Source organism: Adiantum capillus-veneris, chromosome 1, assembly GCF_014529385.1.
Source record: "Adiantum capillus-veneris isolate H3 chromosome 1, ASM1452938v2, whole genome shotgun sequence".
Classification (NCBI taxonomy): domain Eukaryota; kingdom Viridiplantae; phylum Streptophyta; class Polypodiopsida; order Polypodiales; family Pteridaceae; genus Adiantum; species Adiantum capillus-veneris.
In genome coordinates this window covers 3,419,066-3,427,500 of record NC_140931.1, presented here as the reverse complement: position 1 = coordinate 3,427,500, position 8,435 = coordinate 3,419,066, and positions in this window count along the sequence as shown.

Here is an 8,435-nt window from a genome sequence, read left to right as displayed (position 1 = left end):
GATTCACCTCCTCTTACACCCCGACCTCCTCGCTCACCCCTTGGAGCTCCACATGAGGATGAAGACCGCGATGCGCCCGTCCCGGACGCTCGTGGCTACTACTATTATATACATCGAGGGGGGGAGGTGGATCTAGATTCCTCTTTGGGGAGGACATTTTGAGGGCACCTTAACCAGCTGATCCACTCGACATACCAAGATTGCTTTAAATCTTTCAGAGATTAGGACCCATCCGACTTGACGTACATTCACACGACATTGCTCATGCGGTTCCCTAATCCGGAAGTGAAAGAGTTCTCCAAGCAGTGGCTCGAGGAGTACGTCAAGAATTTCTTGAAAAATAAGAAGTCCAGTGTGCGGAGGGCGGCAAAGCGAACATTTGAATATGAGGGTCACAACTATGGCCCTGGAAATGTTCATGACGAGGAGTGGGAGAAAGCCCAGGGCGAGCTGGAGGACGAGAGAGTGGGCAGGTACTAGGGCGCACACTCGGCAGGTGGAGGCGAGGGCACAACAAACGCCCACGCATTACGGCTCGGGCGGAAAAGCAGCATGGAAAGATAAATTTGTGAGTGCGCGTATTTTCATTTGAATTGATTTAATTTGTGGTAATAAGGTTAGGTTTGTGATATTTTTTAATTGATATACAACAAAATATTACTATGACCCGCCCAAGCCGAGAGATCCAGAGATACAGAGAGAGCCACTCCGAATATCAGACATGGTGCTGGCTGTATGAAAACAACAAAAGCAATCGCGAAGAATTTGAAAATGCATGTCGTACACTACAGCTTGTAAGTGTGAACTTTTTAAAAAAAATGAGTGCATGCAGAATTATGTATCCATTTGTATTAATTAAAGGTTTTTTTGTTTTTTCATTTTCTAGAGTTAGGGAGTCCCTCGAGAGGTCCTAGGATCCGAGTAGCTCAATCCTCCAAGTGTTGTTGGGCTGGTCTTCTTTTGGCCACAGTTGTATAGCCCCCATGTATCGCCTATTTGGGCAATTTTGTAATATCGAATATAATTAAACACTTGATTTTGGCCCAAAGTCTTCTTTTGGCCACAGTTGTATAGCTGCCATGCATCGCCTATTTGGGCAATTTTGTAATGAACAGTTTCTCCAATATAATTAAACATTTGATTTTGACCCAAAGTTTTTGTGCAATGAAATTGTGTTTTTATATTTATTAAATGTATAGGAAAAAAAAGACAAATGACCATTTGGATGGGTCCTACCAAGGACCATCCAAATGGTCATCTGCTTTTTTTTTAAAAATACTTGCGTGCGCGGTAATGATTGCGGTAACTCTTACGGTAATGCCCGCGGTAATAAGCGCGAAAATATAGCCGGGCCGATTATGGCGCGCATTGCTGAAGGACGATTACCGCGCGCATTGACTCCAGCATTGCCGCCCCCGAGATTTTTTGACTTGAACTTTTCCTTTGTTTTTGTGCGTCTATCTAAGCGGTAATGTGCTCCAAATGTCATAGTGGTACCAACACATGCTTCCTCACAAATTTGTCTTACTGCTCTTTGAAAAGGAAGTTTAGGGACACAAAGCTCAATAAATTTCTGAGCTTTCCTGATCTCCCTAAAAAAACCCATGTTTCTTTGAATATTCTTCATTCTTGGGCCCTTCAATATATTCATTGGTTTACCTGAAGTTTTCTTCTTACTAGCAGACTTTCCACATGCTTTCTTTGCAAGCCCTAGTCCTTTCCCTGCCTTCCTTGCTATTGCCTTGATTCTTCCCATTCCACTGGAAGAGAAAAATGCAGAGGATCACTCACTCACTCTCTCTCTCTCTCTCTCTCTCTCTCCTGTCTTTCTTTCTCTCTCTCTCTCTCTCTCTCTCTCTCTCTCTACGCATTGATGTAAAGACATAATTTTTCTGTGTAATGGAAGGCTTTGCTGTAACAGCATCTCAGAACTGAAAAAACTATCAAAACTTTGCGTTTTTGTTGCCGACTTGAAGGCAATGTCAGACAAAACTCGCAAGGGTGGAAAAGCCACACTCGCCATGGAGAATGATGCAAAATCTCCAAGGAATTTGGATGCTAATCCAACCACATCATCTACAACAACGGAAGCAATGATCATGGCTTACTTGATCTCATTACAAGAAACTATCAACAAACAAGGTGAAGAGTTGCGCGCACTTGCAATGGAGAATGGTACTTTAAGAGTTCTCGTTGTGGAGAAGGAGCACCTCAAGAAGGTTCTTGAAATGCAAACAACACGCTTGATGCATCTTGAGAATGAAGTTCAAGAATGTAAACGCTCTCTTGTTGACATGAATGTATTGAAAGAGCGCTTGAGCAAAGTTGAGAGTGATCATGTATTGAAAGAGGAAACAATAGATACAATACGACATGATGTATGTGAGATGAGAAATGCATCCAGATCATGGGCTGATATATGTAAGGATAATGTGGTTTCTACATCTCCTATCACGCAAGCCGTTGTCGAAGCAAAGAATGTAGAGAATGTGGACACTCAAGAATTGCACGAACGAGAAAAACGCTCAAAGAACATCGTCATTCGTGGAATCAAGGAGGAAAGCATGGAAACACCCCAATCTCTTGCAGTTGCTATTGAAGAGTTTTTTGCTACACACTTTGGCATGTCAGGAATCATGGCTTATGGTGCACATCGAGTTGGAAAACAAGGAGTCCCTCGCTCGGGAGAAATACCTATTGTATGTACCATGGATGATGAGGTAAAGAGAAAGTTCATCCTTGACAATGGTTGGATCTACCTCAATGGTTGGATGAGGTAATGTATATGAGGATCGCACTATTATGCAACAAAATGTACGTCGCAAAGCATATGAGGAAAGAAGCAAGAAGGTTAAGGTATCACCTCAAGAAGAAAAGCCACTTAAGGAGGATGCAAGTCCACCCAACAAATAGGGACACATGATCTATGAGACCAACTCACGCTTGCGAATAAGCTTTTGGAATTGTAACGGGTATCCATGGAATGCGGGAATTGGCATTGATGAGCTTACCAATGACTCCGATGTGATACTTCTTGTCGAAACATGGGAGCATGATGCACAACGAATTCTTGGATTTGACAAATACGATGTGCATTCTTTGATGTGGGCCAAAAATGCAAAGCAACGAAGAGGCCAAGGAGGCGTAGCATGTATGACCAAAAAGAGTTTGAAAGATGTTTCCATTGTCAAAGAAGATAAGTATAAACGCTACTTATGGCTGAAAATCAGCCCACCAAATGGTCAAGTCATGTTTGTGGCCGGTTGCTACATTCCTCACTATGACTCCAACTTTTATGCTTGCTTGAATATGGATAGAGATCAGCCCTTTGTTGAACTAGAGGAAGACATTGCTCATTACAAGGATCAAGGTGAAGTCATTGTTTTTGGAGACATGAATGCTCGCACAAGTATGCTACAACACGACACACAACAAGTAGACATGCCACATGTCTCAAGAAGAATGGATGACTCATACATGTATAATCGAAGTTCTAATGATGCAAAAGAAGCGGATCACTATGGAAAGTCACTTCTACATATGTGCAATAGTATCGGAATGCTCATTGCAAATGGTGTATCTCTATGGCAAGGCACCAATGACTTTACATGTAGAAAGCACAACGGTGCTAGCGTGATTGACTATATGTTGTTCTCGGAAGCCACTCTAGAATGCATACAAAGCTTTACACTTGGTGAATGGAATCCGGAATCGGATCATAGGATGTTATGTATTGACCTCAAGTGTGGTAAACGGCCCGAGCATGTAGCCTCCAATCATGATGTGAATCATTTGTACCTACGTCTAGATTTCAAACGAGCACTTATATATGCTGATATGGTGGACCAAATGTTAAGCATGATAGAGCATCAAGAGAGCCCAACATTAGAATGCAAGTGGAAAGTTTTCAAAGAAGTAATTTTCTCTTGTGCGAAGGAATGCTTTTCTGTGAAACACATGTCTTGCAAAAGGTCTAAGAAGGGTAGCACCAAGAAGAAATGGTTTGACATGGAATGTAGTCAAGCCCGAAAACACTTGCTAAGATTGGATGCAATCAAAGACAAGGAAGTTTACTTGGAATGTTCACACACATACAAAGCAATTGTTCAAAAGAAGAGGAGAAGGTGGGAAGTCGAAAAACAACTTCTTTTAGCACAAGAGAAAGCACATGCATGTGGCAAGTTTTGGCAAAATCTAAAAAGCAAGCGCGTTGAGAGCTTTGGTGACTTGACTCTTGAGGATATGTATATGCATTGTAAGAATCTCTATGAGCAACCCAATGTTGATAAGATGGAGTGTTGTAGCTCCCTTCCGTTTATGTCTCCCTTCTTTACCATTGAAGATGTATGCCGTGCGCTTGAGAAACTTGCTACTCGCAAGGCAGGTGACCTTCAAGGTGTCAAGGCTGAAATGATTAAATGGACAAGAAAGAAAACACGATATTGGATATGCGATATGTTTAACCTTGCACTTCAGTATGGCATGCCTCATGATTGGAGTGCAAATTGGATCAAACCTTTGCACAAAGGAGGAGATGTAAACAATGTGAACAACTATTGCACTATAATGGTTGGTTCTTTAATGGCAAAGTTATTTGGATGTATCATGGAGATGAAGATAAGTGAATGGGCTGAAAAGAATGGCAAACGTGCACTTGGCCAAGCAGGTTTTCGAAAGCATCATAGCACTATTGATCACCTTGTCACTCTTCGAGTTCTTATGGAAGCGTCTTGATTGAAAGGAAAAAAGTTATATTGTTGCTTTGTGGATTTCAAGAAAGCTTTTGACATGGTACCGCAAGGAAATCTTTGGAGGCGTATGCAAAGCCTTCAAGTGCCGAGAGAATTTATGCATGCAGTCTTTCGCATCTATCAAAAAGTGATATGTCGATTATGTATGGGAGATGGAATTTCAGAATTTTTTGCAAGCACTATTGGTGTCAAACAAGGATTCCCACTTTCCCCAACCCTCTTTGGGCTACTCATTGATAAATTGGAATGCATGGTTCTTGACTTTATGCAGCAAGAAGGCATAGAAGAGGTTAAGATTGGAAATGCGGTGATCATGCTTTTGCTTTATGCCGATGATGTAGTGCTCTTGGCACATACTTTAGAAGATGCACAAAAGCTTATGAGTGTCTTGGAACGCTTTTGCCTACATAGCGGGCTGATCGTGAATGGATCCAAAACCAAGGTTATGCTTGTAAAGACCTTCAATGATGAAAATCCATGCATTGTATATAACAATGAGAAACTTGAAGTGGTAGATCACTTCAAGTACCTTGGCCTTGAGGTTCCATCCAATCATAAATGGAAGGATTGTGCAATGCGTCGCTTGGAAGCCGGAAAGAGGGCCTATTATGCATTTGAGAACATGTGCAATGCAGGAGAGATCAAGTGTTGGGCTCTCAAAAAGTACCTCTTTGACACATTGGTGACACCGGTGCTTCTTTATGGAGTGGAGGTGTGGGGTGGAAGCATCGGGAAGTCTACTTGGAAAGAGTTTGAGAATGTCCAAAAGCGTTTTGTCACCAACTTTCTCCAAGTCAAGACACAAACACCCTACATGCTCTTACTTCTTGAGTCCGGATTGCTTCCCATTGAGGTTTTGGGCATGCAAAGGGTTGTGGAGTACATGCGTAAGACACAACGTAGCCCTTTGCATCGACTTCCTAGAATCGCATATGAAGCAAGTCAAATGGTTCAAAAGACATGCAAGAGCAAAATACTAAGTTCGGGGTGGATGCTTGATATCAAGAAATGGTTTGGAAGATGGGATGCATGTCACTTGGTCAAGGATGCGTCGATCGACTCCCAAGTTAATGAGGCCTTCTTACAACGCCAATGTATCACGGCTTGGGAGAAATCCGGAGGTTCTCGCTTCAGCCATTACACCACACACATTGCCCCAAACTACAAATCTCTCTTCTTCTCGGAACGAGGTAACTGAACCCATTCCTACATCCTTGAGCCCATCCCGTTGAGTGCGATCCGCACCATTGCCTCCATTCGTCTTAGCTCCCATTCTCTACGCTGCAAGACAGGATGTTGGGGCACTGGTGAGGAGTGTCATCAACTTTGCACCTTATGCCCTTGTCAAGTGCGAGAGAGTGAGTACCACACTCTACTTGAGTGCTCAGCTTTTGACCACATTAGGTCCTCTTTTCCCCATATATTCAGCCATGATCTCTCCCTACATACCTTCCTCTCCCAACCACGATGTGGACTCTCTATTGCGACGCTCATTTCAGCCATTTTTCAGCATCGAGAGTCACTTATGAACTCCACTCACACCACGTGACATGTTCATTTGGTCCCATAGGTCATATTTGACCTCCCAGGACGATAATAGAACTATCTATCTAACTATCTCTCTCTCTCTCTCTCTCTCTCTCTCTCTCTCTCTCTCTCTCTCTCTCTCTCTCTCTCTCTCTCTCTCTCTCTTGGGATCACAACGTGCGGGCTCAGATTTGACATGGGCTAATAGCCTATTGCGCGTCGTGATCCACAAGTGGAAGGAGGAAAATTAGAAATTTACTTCAAGTCTTTTAGGCAACAAGCCCCAATTTTAATGATTATTAAATTGAGTCTAAAGTAGTAATCTTGAGATGTAGAATACTATCTATGTCTCTCTTTCTCTCCCCTATGTCTCTCTCTCTCTCTCTCTCTCTCTCTCTCTCTCTCTCTCTCTCTCTCTCCCCCCCCTCTCTCTGTCTCTCCTTATCTCTCTCACATCGACTTCCTACAATTGCATGGGAAGCAAGCAAAAAAGTTCAAAAGACGCATAAAAGCAAGATCTTGAGCACGGGATGGATGCAAGACATAAAGAAGTGGTTTGGGAGATGGGATGCATTACACTTGCTACATGATGCTTCAATTGACTCTCAAGTGAATGAAGCTTTTCTACAACGCCAATGTATTACGGCTTGGGAGAAATCCGGTGGGTCACGCTTCATACATTACACCACCTATATTGCCCCCAACTACAAAACCATGTTCTTCGCTGAGAGAGGAAACCGTACTCACACTTACATGCTTGAGCCTATTCCCTTGTCCGCGATACGCACTATCGCAGCAATTCGGCTTAGCTCCCATTTCCTTCGATGCGAGATAGGGCGTTGGGGCAATGGAGAAGAGTCAAATCGATTGTGCACATTATGCTCACTGCAAGTTCGAGAGTCTGAGTACCACACACTACTAGAGTGCTCAGCTTTTGATCACATCCGAACTTGCTTCTCTCACATTTTCAGCCATAACTTAGACCTACACACTTTCCTCTCCCAGCCAAAGTGTGGGCTCTCCATTGCGACTCTCATCACTACAATTTTGGAGCATCGAGAGTCACTCATCAGCCGTACACATACTACATCACATGTAACTTTGGTCCCATAGGTCATATTTGACCTCCGAGGACGATAATAAAATCTATCTATCTATCTATCTCTCTCTCTCTCTCTCTCTCTCTCTCTCTCTCTCTCTCTCTCTCTCTCTCTCTCTCTCTCTCTCTCTCTCCTCCCCCCACCCCGTTTTCTGTGGATCACGGTGTGCGGGTTTATCTTTAAGCCAAGCTAGTTGCTGTCTGCGCATCGTGATCCACAAGAGGATCGAGAAAAGTTTGTAATCTATATCATGCCTTGTAAGCAACAAGCCTCAAGAGTTTTGTTGGAAACTTTCTCTCTCTCTCTCTCTCTCTCTCTCTCTCTCTCTGTGTGTATGGATCACGGCGCGCAGACACAAAAGCAAGCAAAGAGAACACGCTATCGTGTGCCGTGATCCATTTTGTGACATCCCTCTCTTTCTCTTTCTCTGTCTCTCTCTCTTCTTCTTCCAAACCAAGCAAAATACTATCTCTCACACTCTGTCCTTCGATCTCTCTGTGTCTTTATCTTCCAAACCTAACAGACAATCAACAACTCTAGCTCTCTCTCTCTCTCTCTCTCTTTATCTCTTTTTCACTCTTCATGTTTAAAAATCACTATGGAAATACCTCTCTAGGTGGAATTCAAGTGGAAGAAAACACGTGTAGGAGCCTTGCGCCTTGGTTGTAGAGGATGTCTCGACTGTAGGTGTCTCTCTGTCTCTCTCTATCTCTCACAGAAGTCGTCTTTTCCATTAGCTATCTCCCTCTCCTTCTCACAGAGGTCGTCTATGCAGCCTTTCTCTCTCTCTCTCTCTCTCTCTCTCTCTCTCTCTCTCTCTCTCTGTCTCTCTCTCTCTCTCTCTCTCTCTCTCTCATCATGAAATCAAGTGTGCATTTGTTACTATAAATGTACACGTATTTTTGGGTTGTTAAAAATAAATTTTTTGGTCGTACCGCCCATTAAATGCATGTCCTTGTAACACGCGTTCAATATATGCAGCTCGCATCGTTAAAAATGCCAACGATAATATCTATTATTGCATGAAAAGGGGAGAGGAGAGAGAGAGAATAACTCG